General features: G+C 35.9%; 1 protein-coding gene across 25 annotated transcripts in view; it reads right to left on the reverse strand.

The window, feature by feature from the left end:
* The window catches only part of LOC105482716 (adhesion G protein-coupled receptor L2), a 684,023-nt gene that overhangs the window by 409,482 nt on the left and 254,938 nt on the right, over nt 1-19,603 (reverse strand). For all 25 annotated transcript variants that reach the window (XM_071090520.1, XM_011742960.3, XM_071090526.1 and 22 more), the window contains exon 4: nt 3,863-3,967. The gene's annotated coding sequence lies outside the window, so the exon portion shown is untranslated. The remainder of the gene's footprint in view (nt 1-3,862; nt 3,968-19,603) is intronic.

Below are 19,603 nucleotides of genomic sequence, written 5' to 3' on the forward strand. Positions count from 1 at the left end.
AGCAATGAATGACATTTCCTCAGGAAAATCTTAGAAATTATCACTGTTGCTCTTTTTATTAGTCCATGTTTAACCTGAAGCTAGAAACTACGTCCCATTTATTTCCGTCTCCAGAATTTGTATTACCAACTGTGCTATGTTGAAGTTTATATGACAGGCCATTTCAACACTTTTGTTTAGTTAAAGAGGAGTGCATCACTTTTAAAGAAAAGCACGATTGCCAAAAAATATAAACAGCCCTAACTTTGATTAATATAAATATTTTAAAACCAGAACGTTCTGTTACATCTTACAAAAACAATTCGAATATAGCTGATGGGAAAGAAAAAGTGCTTTCATACATTAGACAGCTCCAACAAAATACAGCTGCAGACCAAATTTTAAGTAAATATGAATTGTTTGTCTTCTCAAAGGGCTATGGTATTTACTTAAATGGAGTTATTTTAGAGTACTTTATGTTTCATTAGTAAAAACGAAAGTTTTCAAGATAGTTTTATTTTTGAAGTATCCCATTTAAGTTCCAAGTCCTCTAATTTAAAAATGCCATTAAAATTACTCCCCCTGCCCAGTGAGGGTTATTTGCTAATAAGCCACTGGACAAGAGATGTGTGAAGTGAATAGATGAAGAAAAACGTTGACAGCAAAAGGGAGGTCTAGGGGGTGAAGTTAGTTTATTAGGCCCTGTTTGTCACGAATGGCCCTGCTGCACATATAAAAGCAAATCCCTCTACCTTAGAAGATTAATTCTGAAGGAGGCACTCTTAGGTCAAAGTATACATAAGCGTGTGCCTAATCTCAGAGAAATCAGGCTATTTTTCTCACAGCAATTAAGCAGAGGTCTGGGGTTTCACCCACAGTGTATTTAAACACAGGATACAATTAAACCCCAACGTATTAATATCTTTGCTCTGCAAAATTACCCAGGAAATAGATTTTGCCCTCTTTCAAATGAAAAGCAAGTCAAGTTAAGAGAATAACTTGATTCTTAGCTAAGTTGCTTGAAATAAGAGTATCGTAATTTCTTCTAATTGCAAATGTCTTATAGACAGAGGTAGTTCTTACTTTACAATAGGGTAAGAGTTAGAAGCTTTCTAGTTCCTTTAATCTAAATAGCAAACCTTAGAAGTGTGCTTGAAAACGTATTGTTTTTAAACTGTAATTAAAATTCTGACGCAACATATGTGAAAAATCAATTCATTATAAAAATCTGAGAACTCACTATTTACCGTCAGCAAAATACCTTCAGTGAGGAGAAGCTTTGCAACCAATGCGAAGAGTAAAAACAGTATACATAAATCTTAAGCAGTCGAATGCTCGGAAGGGATTGCTTTCTACAGAGGTTTTTCTGGAAGTTATTTTATTCATATACTCATCTCAAAGAGCGAATCTTCTAGGGAAAATTGTAGCCAGTTTAAAATACCGCTTCACAAAGAAAAAATAAAAACAACAAACAACTTTTATTTGTTGTACATCAGTTCCCTAAAGGCAAAAATTTTTTAATAGTATAAAAGTTATATTAAATAAACTACCACCTTTATTCAGATCTTGAAAAAAATAACCTTTCAGGTACTAAAAGATTTTTAGTACAAATATTGTTACTTCTACATATCAAGTTAGTATTCCAATTTATTGCCAAACCAAATTCTCTTAGGTTTTTTTAGTGAATAGTAGGGGAAGGAAGTTGGTCCTGGAATAGGAAAGGATACAAATTTATAGTTTATCCTTTACATGGCTGAATCGATAGTTTTTCCTTTTATATAGGAGTTTCTAGCAAGATAGTTGTTGGTGTACGGTACAGCAGAATACCCAGTGAGAAATCCTTTAACCCATGACACATGAGAAAGTTCTTATACATTAATAAAACTGAAAGAATGAAGCAATATAGGATGAATCAGATGTGGGAGAGAGTGGATTGTGTGTTGTGTGTTGTGTGTTGGGGAGGCTGTGTGGTTGCCAAGGTATTTTCCCATCTAACACTCCATTGTTGCTTTTAAGAGGAGCTGAGTACTTAAGGTAAAGTGCACAAGGCAATGTGTCTTTGAAAGCACACTATAAATAGTTTAGGCACTTTTTGGATGTGTGGTGGGATATGTGAGGAGGCATGCAATCTGAATTTTAAGAAGGATTGTTTTAATAGGACCAATGACTTTAATAGTACTTCTTGCTGACATCACTGGCAAATTGGTCTATTCTGTAACCTTTACAATTGCAGCATATCCCAAAATGAGTTACTTATTAAACAAATGTTCTTTTTTTTTTTAGGGCAACTGACCTTTAAATGATTATTTCTCAGCACTTGCAACAAAGAATCTCACCTCTCCCCTTTATACTTCTGATGCTACAGTGAGTGAATCCATAACCTTTTCACAACATGTAAGGAATGTGCCACACAATATGGAATTGCAATCACTAATGAACACTTTTTCTTTTAAGGGGGAGTCTTATTACTTATTATTAAATTATTGCAATACACAGAAGCCATGCAAAAGTATAAAAATAGTTATTTTGATCAATCTGCAACCATTTTAGAAAATATTAACTCCAAAAACACCAAAGAATAATTTACTGCTAATGACAAGTTTCTACTGACATTTTCTACCCTTAACTTATTTTTAATAAAAAAAAAATTTTTTTTTTGAGACAGAGTCTCACTCTGTCTCCCAGCCTGGAGTGTAGTGGCATGGTGTTGGCTCACTGCAACCTCTGCCTCCCAGTTTCAAAGGATTCTCCTGTCTCAGCCTCCCCACTAGCTGGGATTACAGGTGTGAGCCACCACACCTGGCTAATTTTGTATTTTTAGTAGAGACAGGGTTTCTCCATGTTGGCCAGACTGGTTTCAAACCCCTGACCTCAGGTGATCTGCCTGCCTCGGCCTCCCAAAGTGCTAGGATTATAGGTGTGAGCCACCACGCCTGTCCGGTTTCCCCTTAACTTCTGAGGCAGAGGGGTGTGTGTGTGTGTGTGTGTGTGTGTGTGTGTGTGTGTGTGGCAGTGGGGGGTTAAATACTGTATTTGATTGGAAAAGCTTTGTCTTGAAAGTTCAGGCACTTATGCAATATTTGTAGGCAATTTGATTTAAACCTACGTGCAACTATAGCACAGTACCCCTTTCCACTAACTAGAAAGAAACGCTTTGAAACTCCAGAAGTATTCATGAAATATATATCATGTAATGTTAGAGATTTTAAGATTGTGCTTTCCTCAGAAATACACACATTTGTAAAGATGAAATGAGTATAATCAAGTCGTGGTTATCCTTAATTAAGTGGAGATGGTAATTATAAACTTTATTCTTTAGGAATCAAATCAAATCTAACACATATTTAGAAAAGCTAATGCTTTCTGGGATCTTTTAACATTGGTAAAGATATCCACACTACTTTAAGTCCCAATGGCCTTTTCTTGAGTAGATAGCCTAGTTTACAGTTTAGTGGAGCTGCTGAATCTGATAAAGATTTCATTAGCTTAAATATTTTCCCGCTTAAAGAAACTGATATTCCAATCTTGAAAAATTCCAAGGAAAAGTTTTGGATTTGAAGGATTAAAACACTATAACAAGCTAGCAGTTTTTACTTTACATACATTTTAGTGTAACATTAATGTACAAATACCTGCTTATGTTCAAGAATAAACTTTTTTTCTTGCAAAGCTGACCTTATTTGTAAAATGCTGTTTTAGAAAGGTGTTGGAGTGACTCATAAAATATTTAAATGTCAACCCTCTACAGAGGGTTTCACTTGTGTGTTCTCTCTTTTTCCCACATCGTTTACAAAAGGAGCATATTGGAATGAATTACAGAGAAATCTGAGAAAATTTTTCTTAAATAATGAAAGATAGTTGTTTGGAAGGAATGTTCACTCACAGTTTTCTTTTCGACTCTGATTTGGTAATGTTTTGTAAAGCATAAGAACAGCCACAAGCCTTCATCAGAGAAATCAAAATTAATGTCCTTTGGAAACATTGGGCTCTGAAAGAAAAGGAAAATAACAACAGAGATATGACATACTTGGCTCCCTTAGTTTAATTTCGACAAAGGCAAATCAATTATTATATTGGCATGTAATCACAAAGAAAAATGCACAGACTTAAGAGCAAAACGACTCATTGTCGAGACTTCCAGGGCCTTATTCATTCATTGTGGTGGCTGCTGACAAACAACAGAGGGAAATCAACAATGCTGGATAACATAATCATCAAGGGCTTCTATGTCTGTAAGCCATTTAAATTCCTGACATTGAATATTTATAGTGAGTGATACTCCTTTAACATAGACCATATTTCAGTCAGCTCTCAGCACTCCTGACCTTCTTTCATACCCACATTCCCTTGGCTTCATCAAGGCCCCCTCTAGCCTCACGCCTGTTCAAAAGCTGGGCACCCAGCATCACTGGCAGTTTCTCAACTGCCCACCCATTTTTCAATATCCCTGTTTTCTCTTCACACCAGTTTATCGTTAGCATACTATCTGCCCTTTCACAGGCAGCCCCCAAGACACAGTTGTATTTATTTTGTACTTATCAATACAATGTAAATCAGCATGGGCTTACCTCCTTGGGGTTAGTGAACCTACCTTGTCTGTGAGCACAGACAGCACTTTGGTCACAGATGTGACTGGTTAACTGTACAAGCAAGGAGGATAAATCCACATCACAATACTTCATTCACCAAGGAAATCTGCAGTGGATTACGGCTTCTCTATGGTTAAGTCTGGTCTTAATTTACTGCTTTTATTCAGTTTTCAACCACAAACGAGCCCCTTATGAGGCATTCACTATGTAGAATTGACAACTCTTTTTATCTACTTGAAAAATATTTTTGGATAATAATTTATGGTTACAAAATATTTTAAGCAGTTTGAATAGTTATATTATATTCTTTCTGTGCTTAACGATGCAGTATCCCCTGTAAAAATGGAATGCCAGGCAATCTGGTAATTTTACGTACAGTATTTATAAAAACAGAGCAATTTGGCCATCTAGAAACACAAATTAAAAAAAAAAGCTGTGCATATTTCATAGGAAGTCTTTTAAAGACTTTTTTTAAAGCTCTTAAATTGCATCTCAGGAGAAAATCAGAGTTAAGAACAGTATCTAAAGGCCCTATATATGGGAAAAAAATAATTTTGGCAAGCCCTGTATTTTATTTATGGGTTATTATGCTTAAAATACCATATTTTGAATACCCTTCAGAAGGAAAAAAAGCTGCAGATCTCTCTGAAGACACAAGGGAGAATTCATATGCTGTTTATATTTTATACATGAAACCAAAATGTGCGGGTAGGTTTGCACTTTTTCACCATAAAATATATTCTCTTAATTTATATTCTGGATTAATGCTGTCTTTAAAAAATCCATTTGAAGATGCTCATTATTATTGGGCATGGAGTAGTTTTCAAGGTCTGATTGCCAGTAACTGGAACTACTCTAGAAATCCCCGATAGGCTGAAAACACATAATAAACCTGTAATAAGTAGCAAGTGCCAGGATCAGTTTGTCATATTAGATGCACGTCGCCTCGTATTGCCAAGCAGTGATCTTGTAACTGGAAATGGAACCCATGTAAATAAGATGGAATGTATTATATAAATGGAGACAATGTAAGCAGCGTGGTTGATGTTCTTTGAGATGACAGAGTTCCTTTTGCATTGCTTCAGATTGAACCATGGGTACGCAAAACTTTAGAACTTTCCCCTTGGCAGAATTTGAGCACTTTCAGACTCATTGATAGTAAGAGATTCTTCCCGTTGCAGAATGAACTCCCCATAGGTAAACAAAGGAAACATTCAGCTGAGGTACTAGCTGTGTTTTCCTCATTAGCGGCTACACTGTTCTGAGCAGGGAATGAGTGTTTGGGGAAAAGCATCCTTGGCATTAACAAGAAGGAAAGGACATTGCTTTTTACAAGGAGGAACACTTTATATGATTTTCTAAAACATCTCTCTTCAAGTGCCATATGTAAATCGTATCTTTTTTTAAAAAAAACAAATTATGCTTGTGCTTCAGGGGGGAACTACATAAACGTGCAATAGAAAAATAATGAACTGTATCACTTTGGTTAGTTAACCAATTATTGCCTCTTTATAGACTCAGATGCTGTTTGAGTTGCATCATAAAAACAGGTGGGGTTTGTTGTTTGTTGTTTTCACTGGTTTGAAATTTTGCTCAAAAACATTTTTTAAAATGCTGTCATTCTTATTATTTTAGAACTTGGAGCATTCTGCCTTTTAATCTGGTAGCTAGGTTTCATTACCTTAATAGATGTTCTAATGAAGGTGTAAAAGAAAAGGTTAGAAAGGAGATAGATTAGGCAGTGGAAGCATCAGATTCAAATGCCACTTAATGTAATTCCTAAATCATTTATGTTAAAATTGTTTCATTAACAATATTACAACCACCCTCTGTTCAAACACATTAAAATACAGATAAGAACAACTTTACTAGTGGATTTTAGAAGCTAGGAATTAGGACGACGGTGATGAGCTAGACTTCTCTGTCCTGGCAAAAATAGTTTCCAATTACTAGCCATGGATCAGTGAACAACAGATTACCTAGGAATATTTGGTACGTTCTCTCTGATCTTCCTATACCTGTGTACCTGGATACCAGTCTCATTTTTCCTTCCTCTTCCTGACAAGCATTACATGTGAGGTAAGAGTGGGAGGGTCATTTAACAATGAATTTCCCTGTTGTATAACCATTACAAAGCTATCAGAGCTAACTAACTTATTGTTTTCTAAGTCACTGTACAATTTCAAGGTTTTAATGGTGCTTAAAATATAATACCCTGTGTCATTTATTTCTTGAAGTGAAAGCTAGTGCCAGCCTTTGAAATTCATGTAAAACAAGTGGTTCAATATGGTTTGAAGAGAGAATGAAAACTCGATAAGCTATTAATCTACTTTAAATGCTTTCCTAATGGTTTGCACCTTTTCTTACTGATTTTTTAAAAATTCAGATTTATTCAGAAGAAAATCAAATTAAACATACATCCAAATTTTTGTATAGCACATTCGTTAGAGTGAAACCCATATACACAGTGAGGCAGGGAAGATTGACTAATTAAATAATTTGAAAATACAGGTGTGCCTGGTTAAACAGTATCAACTTGAATTTTTTGCCTAGTGCTCTGAAACTATGGGAAATATTTGAAACGGGGAACTGGGTATATGAGCATAGAGAAGGGGCTAATTTCCCAACAATAATCCTGTGAGTGACACTTGGTTTGGGAAAGGAAATTGTCCTGTCTGACTGCTGATTTGCAGAGGCGGAGGTTTAAGAGTTAGGACAAGCCAGAGGCATCACTGTGACTCCAAGGCACAGCTATAAAACAGAGCTGAGTCTGGTTGGTATGTCTGCCCGTCAGTGTATCACCAAGGAGCCTAGTGAGACATTAGAGGAAACTCACCAGCAATGTCATATTGTCTGAGAGACAATGCACACACAGAGAAGACTTTTGTGGGGAAAACATGTGAAGCATACAGAATTAAGATGTAAGGTAGAAGGACTCAAGGAGTCCAAGAGTAGAGGGGGATGAAAGCAGGGACTGCATCTCAACGGTGAGTGCGGCCAAGAGAACTAGAGCCCAGCCCAAATTCATGCAGGATATCAAGAGTCAAGTGCTACTGATGAAAAGATCATGACTTTTCCAACTCAGCAGAGAGAGTACCTCTCCCCCAGTCAGCAGTGTGGTGCAGGGCACAAATGACAAGTCCAAAGAGAGGAAAATCAATGAAAGGTTGAAGAGTTACCAAAGTAGAATTAACAGGGACAGTAATAGAGTCAGAAAGCTTGCTCTTGAGTAAACGTGGAAGGATTCTCAGGAGCATCTGCAAGCAAGGCTACTTCAAGAGATACTGCTTGTAGAAAAATGATAACCATGCCTGAAAGGACAAACATGGGATCCAACAACATGATGTCTACGTCCAAGACTACGACTGAGACTGAGATCATGTCTTTCTATTTCTTAGTGAGAAAGTACTGGAAGTTAAAGAAAAGCTTATAAACTTTATTTTAAAAAAGCATAAAACTTATGCAATAAGTATGATAATTGCATATATACATACATATATGTGCGCAAATGCCTAAATTAATTGCTTGGTAAGCGTATTGCTTTACCGAAATGTTTTAGTGAAGAACACTGGTTGCCAGTGTTGCAAGCTGCAGAACACTTACTCTGGTGCCATGCAGAGACACCTGAAATGGGGATGCGCCAAACTAAACATTCCACCACATTTTTGGCACCTAGCGAAGACTGGCCTTGATTGAATCTGCTGCACACCCGGTAACCCAGATAAATGCTACACGCCTGTCTTCTGAATGGGGGTAGCCTCTGATTTGAGGATTGCCAAGTAACCCAATTTTAGAATAGCACAAGTTTTAATTATATGTTTCATTTAACTGGCACCTGTCCTTGGAGGCTGTCATTAAAATCTAAAAAGCTATGATGTGGGAACTATTATTATTTATGATTTACAGGGAAGCAAAAATAAATAAAGAGAGAAAGAAAAAAGAAACCAGAAAAGCTGAGAGGTTTCGAGGAGTGGTAGAAGTGGAAGACTAAAAATTCCACTGGTGAAAAAGAGCAACATTTTAATTACCTAGAAAACCGATAGAAAACAAAAATCCAGATCATCGAATTTTTGGTGTTTGAGGTATAAGTTTACTAAATACCTACCTCATCCACCACTTCATGTTGTGTGTAGGATACACCAGTCTTTTCCTGGGTAAAATGAAAGCAAAAACCTCTTAAATAAAATGCTTAATCCTGAGAAAGAGATTTTATAAAATAAGTTCCATCAATTTTTAAATCCCATACTATTTCATCTGTTGAAGAAGAAAATTCTGAAGAGGGAAGAGGTTGAGATATAGATGAAACAAAATGGATAATGTGTTGTTAATCAATGATATTAAGTAGTGGGTACATGGGGTTTTATTTTACTATTCTGTTCAGTATAAATTTGGAATTTTCCATACTAAAAAGTTAAAAGAAATTCAATTTAGAGAAGCATTCAGATACTAGTGCATATTTATTTGGGTTAATTAATTCATTTTATGCTGCCAAATTTGGCCATAAACACAAGAACAGAACATCTTATATTAATTATATTATATTACTATATTTACGTTAATGATCTCACTATAACGATACCAACTTCTCCCAAAACCGAGAAACAAAAAAATCTGTATGTATTTTTCTAGTCTCTGAATTTACAAGCAGGCATTTTATAATAGTCCTGGGTTTCCAGACTAAATGCCAAAATATGCTTCCCGTTTAGATCAAATTCAACTTTAACTAAAAATAATTAGCCCTTGCTCCTAATTCTAATGGAAATGTAAGACTCTTAACTATTCAGTGATAGTAGCACTATTAGATACTGCTGCTAACAGTGATTTATATGAAATGATTAGGAGACTGTTTCTCTTGTGGGTATGTGGAAAATTTGTGCTAAACCAAAGGCAAAACAATAATAAAAACTACTGCTTTTTAACCTTTCCATGAATTTAAATTAAAAAATGTGTACTGGAACTACTCATTAATAAGACCTATTACGCTTAGAAGAATATTTTACATTCATCTGTACTTCATCAGACAAGTTCATGACCTCAGTAGAATTACTATAGCTCCTGCAGTTTTTAAACCTGCATGGGGGAAGACACGAAATATTATTTTATATTCAGAACATTTTACTAGAATTGACAGAAACAAGAAAACACACTTTGCCATTGAGTATGTGTTTTGAAATTAGTCCGTGTAAAACCGAAGGTATTGTATGGATTGACTTTTAATCCTCTAGCTACTTTAAACAGAAGCAACTAAAGAGAGGTAAGTATAATGCCATAGTTTTATGTTTAATGTAGGAAATTTTGGTGCTAACCTCTACTTTGCAGCTGGAAGTACACACGGAGGGGAGCTACGAGCTTTATTTCACAGTATTCTAAATTATCTGGTAATGACAAAAGTATAAAATGTTTCTCATTAAGATTTTTGTTTTCCTCGCTAAATGGCATTTATTTTGGAAGTTTCCTAATGTTCAATTTTGTCCCGCTTTCCCTCGGATTTCCTGTTAAATGACATTGTGTGAAAGCTGTTACTATTCAGGCTATTGCCGCTAGTGAAGGTCCCACTAAAGCAGTGAAATGAGTCCAGTTGCATCTCCTCCACGCAGCCTGAGAAAATTTTATCCACAGAGCTGATTCATGCTACTTCTTTGGATCGGCTACTGGCAGCACAATAAGGGATGAATGAAATAAGCACTCAGCAGCTGAATGCCCTTAAAGACCACTTGGGAACTTTATTTGGTGCCAAATAAAGTGACCTGCCAGTGTCAGCTGCGGGAAGCATATTGTACTGGGCTCTGCAGTCTGTCCCAGTTGTCCATTCATTTCTGAGGAAATTTTCAGGTATTGAATTTTAATCCATGATGCCCAATTATAATTTGGGACCCTTTTACACTAGAGTCTGGGCTTCACCCCATTTGGCAATTAAGTCAGAGCTGCCTAATACATGATTTTAATTTCCGGAAAGCAGGTGCTTCCTTTGGTCAGTCACCAATCTCTGATTTTTCCTCCTTCTGCAGCTTAAACTATTTTCATTTTCATCCTCCCCCTCCCCCACCCCCCATTTCTATAAGTATTCACTGCATGTTAGATAGTTTTGCTGCTTAAGCCTATAGGAATTCCCTTAGGCTTCTTTTGAAAGTACAAATTTTAAAACAAATTCATTTTGTAGGTGTCTGCTTGATATCCACTTTGTAGTAACTTACTGTAATGCTTTTCCAAGTAATCTGAATAAAGGCATGTTTACAACATATTCTAACACTTGCAATTATGAAGCAGACGCCCCAGGAATAGCTACTGTCTGTATTAGCTTTCTTTGTCTCCTATTTTTACCAGTTCAATTAGAGACTTCTCTAACAATTGAAAAACTATTGTTGTCTGAGTCTTTGAGACTATGTGTCTTCTCCAACCAGTATTTAATCATGTAAAATAAGACTTGATAGATCATTTTATAATAAGAGAAAGTCAAATATAAGGATTCAAATATGAGGTGCCTGATTTGGAGGCAAATATTGCACCATTCAATCCTATCTCAAAAGTTCTCTTCCACACACATGCACTAATATGGTGTGTTCTTATCTTTTAAAACCACTTTGTACAGGATGGAGCCAGTACCAGTAGAGCCAGTAGAGAGGAAACTGGGAAACCAGATGTCAGTTTGTCCCCAACAGGGGACAGCTTCTTTATCCCTTCCATTGCTATGAATGAAAATAGTAAAGCTGTCTACTTCACTATTTTCATTCCCACACATGAATTATAAAACACTATTGCAATATTATTGCTGGGATGGCCATTAGTAGGGTTAAATTTAAATCTTTGGTGATCATAGACAGACCTATGTCATTGAGGGAGGTGAGTAAAAGGGAGAGGAAGCAAAGAAACAGAGTGGGAAAGGGAAAAATAAGTTATAAAGAAACAAGGAGAGGAAAAAAGTTAGAGGACGGGGGAAAAAAAAGACGGTGCCTAAATTGGGGACATCAGTTTGCTTCATCTACTCATCTTTTGGCTGTCCTCTGCAGGCTGAGATCACAGATTCCTCTGCTTCCTTTCTGGACTCTCCTGAATGCTGTCACATAATTAGCCAAGGATTAGCAAAACCTGATAGCCTTTAATGGTATCCCAGGGAAATGCTTCTTTTAAAAAGAACAAATCAACTAAATTCTGAATGTGAAAGATATGAAATTAGAGAGCTTTGCAAAAATACTCTGTTGCATAACAAAAGGATTTATTTAATATTTCACTTAAAGAGTTAGCCCTCCTAGATTATAATGAATCTGATTTGATTAAAACATGTGAAATTGTTGTTGGTAATATTTCTCAAACTATATTTGGTAGTATTCGTCAAACTATGTTCCAATAAACATTCATGCCCTACTAGATATTAAGTGACAGGTTCTTTAAAAAGCATGCCCTTATCAAATACATTTCAAAACACTGCAAATCATATTTGCCCTCTGAGTGAGTCACAATGCTTATTACCATATTATAAGTGCTGAAAAGTTCTACAGTGAAAAAAGAAATCTGTTTAATTTTGTTGAACCCAGCATTTTGCAAAATAATTTGGCCAGGAAACTTTTTTCTCCTTAAACCACTTTAGTAATTTGCATTTTCTGTAATACAGTTATAAAGCAGTATATTCCGGTAATGGCGTTTATGATTTTGTTGTTTTTACTCTTGTTTTGAAAAGTAGAAATAGCTGAAATGCACAGTAGGTGTTTCTTTGGGACCTGTAATATTAAAGTTTAATACGTCTGTTTAATGTGAAGTTAATAAACTTGGATATGAGCTTTGTACCTTATGACACTGCATTTTTACCATACCTGTTTACTTTTCTGTATCCCCCATCAGCCTCCAAGCACCTTAAGGGCAGGATCCATGTTTTGTTTTCCATTGTATCTTTGAGAACTTACCTAGTGCTTGGCACATTGTAAGTGCTCAAGAAATAAATGAATAAATATTTGTTGGGATGACTGAATGACTAATAAGTTTTAAGCTATAGATATAACCACATTAAAATATGGGTTTTTAAAAAATAATGCGTGACCTCAAAGTAAAAATAACTGCATTAAAAGTGAGAATGACCTGTAATCCCAGCACTTTGGGAGGCCGAGACGGGCGGATCACGAGGTCAGGAGATCGAGACCATCCTGGCTAACACGGTGAAACCCCGTCTCTACTAAAAAATACAAAAAACTAGCCGGGCGAGGTGGGGCGCCTGTAGTCCCAGCTACTCGGGAGGCTGAGGCAGGAGAATGGCGTAAACCTGGGAGGCGGAGCTTGCAGTGAGCTGAGATTCGGCCACTGCACTCCAGCCCGGGCGACAGAGCAAGACTCCGTCTCAAAAAAAAAAAAAAAAAAAAAAAAAAGTGAGAATGACTAAATGGAACTTATCTTTAATAGCTTTTTCAGAGGCCAATAAAGTCCTCACCAATTACTCTATTGTCTGATGCTTCATTGCTGCTGTTAGCCAGTCTATTTTAAGTCAATGTTCATTCTATTCTATAATTTTTCAATTTGTTTTTAAGTCTTTATATCTTCAATTATCTTCCAATAACTACTTCTTACCTGCTATTTACTTTTTTTGGATGACTTCGTAAAAGCAAAACTGACAGTGAACTTCAAGATGCCCTGCAAAGCTTATTGATGGGACAAGAAAAGGCAGCAAAGGCTGAGGGGTGTGGAGCATGTGGAAATTCATTCAACAAATATTTATCGAGGGTCTATTCTGTGTTGGACACAATATATAAAGTCTGGAGAATTCAAAGTCAGCTGAAAATATGAAGTGTTCGTAATACAGACAGAATTAAGAATTATCAAAATTTTATCCACCCTTAATTCTGTTTATTTTCTAGAATGACTTAATACTTTTAGAGTGATGATTTGATGTGTAAAATTTTTGTCTTATCTATTATGCTCTGTTTTCACAGAGGCTCATCTTTTCTATTTCGATGGTGCTGTCAGCTTTCCTAAAATTGTACAATATTTTATGGGCCAGGACAAACAACTTAACATCACTCTGTCACATAAAACTTAAAGTCATTTTAGTTACCTGAAATCAAGATAGTTGTTGAAAAGTCCACCCAACTACTGAATCTGGCCTACCATATATATATATATATATATATATATACACACACACACACACATACTTTTTTTTTTTTTTTTTTGCCTGAGTCTTGCTCTGTCACCCAGGCTATATGCAGTGGCATGATCTTGGCTCACTGCAACCTCTGCCCATCAGATTCAAGCAATTCTCGTGCCTCAGCCTCCTGATTAGCTGGGATTACAGGTGCCTGCCATCATGCCCAGCTAATTTTTGTATTTTTAGTAGAGACAGGATTTCACCATGTTGGCCAGGCTGGTCTCCAACTCCTGACCTCAGGTGATCTGCCCGCCTCAGCCTCCCAAAGTGCTGGGATTATAGGCATTGGCCACCGCACCCAGCCTGGCCTACCATATATTTTTTTAAATAAAGCTTTATTTGAATACAGCCATGCCTATTCACTTAATATTGTTTATGACTGCTTTGATGCTCCAACAGCAAAGTTAGGTAGTTGCAACATGGATTGTCTGGTGTGCAGCTGAAATATTTACTATATGGACCTTTATAGAAGTAATGTGTGAATGTCTTGCCTAGACAGTGTGTGGTAATTTGTACTAGAGCAAAATTGTAATTTGAGTGAGAGCAAAATGATTGATAACTGAAAATAATTAAAGATCTCTCTTTGGATATAATTTTGTTTCTATATTTGAATACGAGGTAAATATTATTCTAGGAGTTATTATCCAATAAAAGTAATATCCAGGCTGGGCACAGTGGCTCACATCTGTAATCTCAGTACTTTGGAAGCTGAAGTGGGAAGATCACCTGTGGTCAGGAGTTCGAGACCTGCCTGGTTAACATGGTGAAACCCCGTCTCTACAAACAATACAAAAATTAGCCTGGTGTGGTGGCACCCGCCTGTAGCCCCAGCTACTTGGTAGACAGAGGCACGAGAATTGCTTGAACCTGGGAGGCAGAGATTGCAATGAGCCGAGATCGTGCCACTGCACCACTCCAGCCTGGGCGACAGAGTGAGACTCCATGTCAAAAAACAAACAAACAAACATACTATCCTCCATGTTAAAGATACAAATGAGTAGCAATTACAGTTGGATATAGCTTTTCAGTACTGTTTCTTCATTCAGTAAGCACAGACAAAGAAACCAGGGCTGTCTAACTTTTCTAATAATATATTTTGTGCTGGGAACATAGCCAGGTTCCAAGATGGTCCAAGCGATCCCTGTTCCTTGATATTCACTTCCTTGTGTAGTGTCACCCTACAGAGAATAGGGCTGATTCGTGTAACCAATAGGATATTGTAGAAATTTTGGAGTGACTTCTGAGGGAGCATGATATTGTGCCTTCTGTTTTGCTTTGAAAGAATCAGTTATGATGTGTTGAGAGGACACTCAAGCAGCTCTTTGGAAGGGTCCATGGAGCAAGGAACAGAGCTTTCTGCCAACAGCCAGGGAGAAACTTAGGCACCCTGCCAATACCCACGTGAGTGAGGCATCTTAGAAGCATACCTTCAAGCCCCAGTCAAACCTTTAGATGGCTGATGATTCTACTGACATCTTTTTTGGTTTAATTTTTAATTTTAAATTAAATTTGTTTTTAGAGACAAGGTCTGGCTCTGTCATCTAGGCTGGAGTGCAGTGGCACAATCATAGCTCACTGCAGCCTTGAACTCACAGACTTAAGCAATCCTCTCACCTCTGCCTCCCCAGTAGTTGGGTCTACAGATGTGCACCACCATGCCTGGCTACGTTTTTTTTTTTTTTTCTTTTTTGTAGAGACTGAGTCTCATTAGGTTGACTAGGCTGGTCTCGAACTCCTGGCCTCAAGTGATCCTTTTGCCTCAGCCTCCCAAAGTGCTAGGATTATTAGAGTAAGTCATTGCACCTGGCCTACCTGCTGATATCTTGATGACAATCTCCTAAGAGACTTGAGCCAGAACCACCCAACTAAGCCACTCCTTAATTCCTGACTCAGAATCTATGGTAACAAAAGTTTACTGTTTTAAGCCATTACTTTTTAGAATAATTTGTTATGCAGTAATAGATAACTAGTATGGGTGTGGGTATGTTTGAACCCTGGATCTACCACTTGCTAGATGTGTGACCTTGGGTATATTAATTTATCATATAACTTAATTGTCTCATGTGCAAAAATGGGGAAAAATTGTCTCTGTCTCATAGTGTTTTTGTGAGGAATTCAATGAGATAATGGATGAAGAGACTTTCTAGCATCTAGTAATTGCTAAATAAACAAACAGTTAATCACTTTTAATTATTATTAGAACTGAATCCCAGTACCCACCTAATAATTCTTTCAAACCTTTCATTTGAATGTGGGCAGAGAGTGAGGTAGGGAACTAAGTGGCTATATAGAGGAAATTTAAAACATTTTTATCCTACATTTTAAAGCTTGTAAAATTTGGAAGACCTAAAGTAAATGTGATAGATCAGCAAAGCAAGTAATTAAGAAGCTATTGTCAGTCTACGTAAAAATAAGATCTATATTATTACTACATACTACTATGTATTAACAGTAGAGGATGGAGAACAGGCTGCTATCCAAGAACATAGGTAAAAATGTTCTTGGGTAATCCTAGCCACAAATTTTAAAAAATGAATCGAATAATTCAGTTTTTGGTCCAATTTGCTAAAGCCTAAACCATACATATCATTTTTTGTTAAAAATAAAAGATAAATAGCAAAATAATATGATTATTTGCAGATTGTTTGAGTTATCTAACCCTTCTTTAATCCAAGGGATTATTGAACAAAACCAACGTTCATTCAAAAACACTTACAAAATCTGTTGTGGATTACTAATATCGTCAGTTAAACCTGTTTCAAATTTATTGCTTTCATTCAGGTTAAATAATAAAAGGGTTCATTTGTCCTGCCACATGTATATACACGAATTTAGCTTTCATCATTCTCTACAAGTTTAATCCAGTGATTTATGTTTTTTTAATGCATATTCAGAGAATCTGTTGAAGAAGAAACTCATCCAGGCAGACAGAAGAGCTAGATGGGATTAATAGGATGTGTGCAGGATTTAAACCTGGTTGATTCAGCTCAGAGTAAGTTAAAAAGAGAAAAAGTATATAACACTGTAACCCTCCTTGAGGTTCTAATCATTTTAATGACTTTAACAAAAGAGAACAGGCTGAGGTCAAGAAAGTTCAGAGACAATGATCCCTCTTTCTAGAACTACATTGCGTGGAAGAAAAGCCATTCCTTCAGTTTTCTTTTCTTAACAGTGGAAAACACCACTATATAATTTTTTAAAGATAAAATCTGCCTTCTATTTTAGCCATCATATTAATGGTCCATTTTGAGGTTTCAGAATTCTAGATTTTTTTTCAAAGGCATTGTATTTCAACATACAACCAACAGAAAAAAAATTAGAAAAAACTGGGCAAGCCGACTTAAAAAAAAAAAAAGTATTACAGGAAGGGCAACATCACACACCAGGTCCTATTGCAGGGAGGGATAGCATTAGGAGATACACCTAATGTAAATGACGAGTTAATGGGTACAGCACACCAACATGGCACATGTATACATATGTAACAAACCTGCACGTTGTGCAGATGTACCCTAGAACTTAAAGTATAATAATAAAAAAAAAATGTATTACAGTAATGCAATACATGTAAGTTCTCAGATACAAAGAAATACTATGACTTACCTTGTTATTTATGACCTTGAACATTTAAACACATTCAGTTTAAGTCTTGCAGGAATAAACTACTGGAATCATAGAGGGAAAAATATCTTTTTCCCAATAGAGTGAAACCCATTCTACTCTATCAACTAGTTTGTTTCAATAATATTTTAATCTTTACACACATTAAGAACCTTTCATAATATTGTTTGTTTCGTGTAAAAAGCTTTTTAACAAAAATGCTCTTTTCCACTTACTTCATTCCAAACACAGAGGACAAATGGGGACTTGATAAGTATATTTTAGTGCTTCATTGAATATAATATGTAATTCTCAGTATTTCCACCCCTAATTTTATTGTAACTTTCATGGCTTAATAGAACATCTTGGGCCATGAAGTGTTTTGTGTTCATTAACTTTTGAAGAGGAAGATAAGTTTTATGTTATTTTCAGCATTTGGGATAGGGTATCAAATGCCCTACGTATTTTCCTTATTCTATCCAATATATAGATCAAATATAGGGGCACACAAATGGGAGGTAGAATTCTGTGCTGTACTGTAGAACTTTCTGTGATGATGGAAATGTTTTATACCTGTGTTTTCTAATGCCGTAGCCAACAGCTGTATATGGCTATTGAACACTTGAAATGCGGCTAGTGTGACTGAAGTACTACATTTTAAATTTTGCTTATTTTAATTCATTTAAATAGGCATTTGCTGATAGTGACTACTATGTTGAACAGTGCAGGACTAGATAATTTGTGACTAGATCTTCAAAAAGAACAGCTGATTCCACAGCAAGTATCTTAGCTGTTAGCTCATGCCACTCTGATCCCAACATTGTTAATAATGTCTAAAAAGATCAATCTCTAAGCTGTTTTCAAATGCTGTACGTTAAGTATACTAGAGAATTTCTGCTGCTTGAAGTAATTTGCATATATAGATACTACACAATTTATTTATTTAGCTAATTAGTGATAAGTTGAGCTGCTCGGATGAAATTTAATTTAAATTTACTTGTTTCAAATTTATGATTTATTAATATAATTGAATGTCTTTATTGCCTTAACACCATGATTAATTACAAAATTTCTTCAAACTGAAGTATCAAGAATTATTTTCAGAATAAATAAAATGCTATCAGATCATAATTTCCTATTTATATAAAATAAGTAAAATATTTTAAGGATAACATTTAGCTTAATAGCATCACCTGCTAGGCTCAGAGAAGTCACTCTTTTCCTGTTCTTTTTTTCTTAGGCTTTCCTGTAAGGCATATTCATATTTGCCTAAAGCAGAGGGAAGCTTTGTCCCAAGCAAATGTACCTGGAAGATACCTAATATCATTTTATCTTAAATATTGTCTACATGATGATTTCAGTTCCAAGTTAATTTGTGGAATAGAGTTCCATGTAAAGTATAGAGGAAGTCAGAATATAATGAATGCAAAATTTTCAATAGACTCCTGCATTTTCAGAGTTGGCTAGAGTTTGACTTATTATGTTAATTTACATTTTAACCATATTACTCAAGTATAAATAATCACTTTATTATTTTCCAGTCTCAACTACGATGTACTACTATAAGATTATGAACACACCATTTGGATTCAGGTTTTGTTTATTTGTTTGATTCTAGTTAGAGGGGTAATACCATTATTATCTGCTGTTAAGTTATTTTAAAACTATGTGGTTGACAAAAACTAATCAGGAAAAACCTAATGGCAACCAATACATGTTTGTGGGAATAGGAATGTTTTCAACGTTTAAAGAACACCCTGAAATTTCCTTCTTCTTATAACTCGGTATGAAAACTCCTTGTTTTGTTTGTTTGAATTTATAGATATATTACTAAAAATAGAATATGAGCTTTCCGTAGTCTAAATTCTGTATTTTCTTTCTCCATTTATAGCTTTCCACAAATTACTCCTCTGCTTCTGTACCTCTCTGCAAAGCTGCAATATCTTAACTATTCCAGTCCCAAATCTATTCCACACAGTCTGTCAATCACATCACCTTCCAAGGTACTTCACTGCACACAAATCAAGTTTGAGTCATCTACTTCTAATCAATAGATCCTTATAGATTGTTTTAGTGTACCTAAATCACTTCCCAGAAAATATCTCACTATCTCATTTCTAATGGGAAGACATCAGATGAGATTTCAATCTGGGCCACTAAAGAAGAAAGGCTAATGTGCTTTTCTGGTCCATCAGGGGCCTACACTCCATGTAGTTCTTATATGATATGAGAAAATGTTTTCTCTCAAGTCAAAGACACACACACAACAGGAACATTTTAACTAGGGGCAACATGAAATGAAGGA

The sequence above is a fragment of the Macaca nemestrina genome, chromosome 1 (genome assembly GCF_043159975.1).
Source record: "Macaca nemestrina isolate mMacNem1 chromosome 1, mMacNem.hap1, whole genome shotgun sequence".
NCBI lineage: Eukaryota > Metazoa > Chordata > Mammalia > Primates > Cercopithecidae > Macaca > Macaca nemestrina.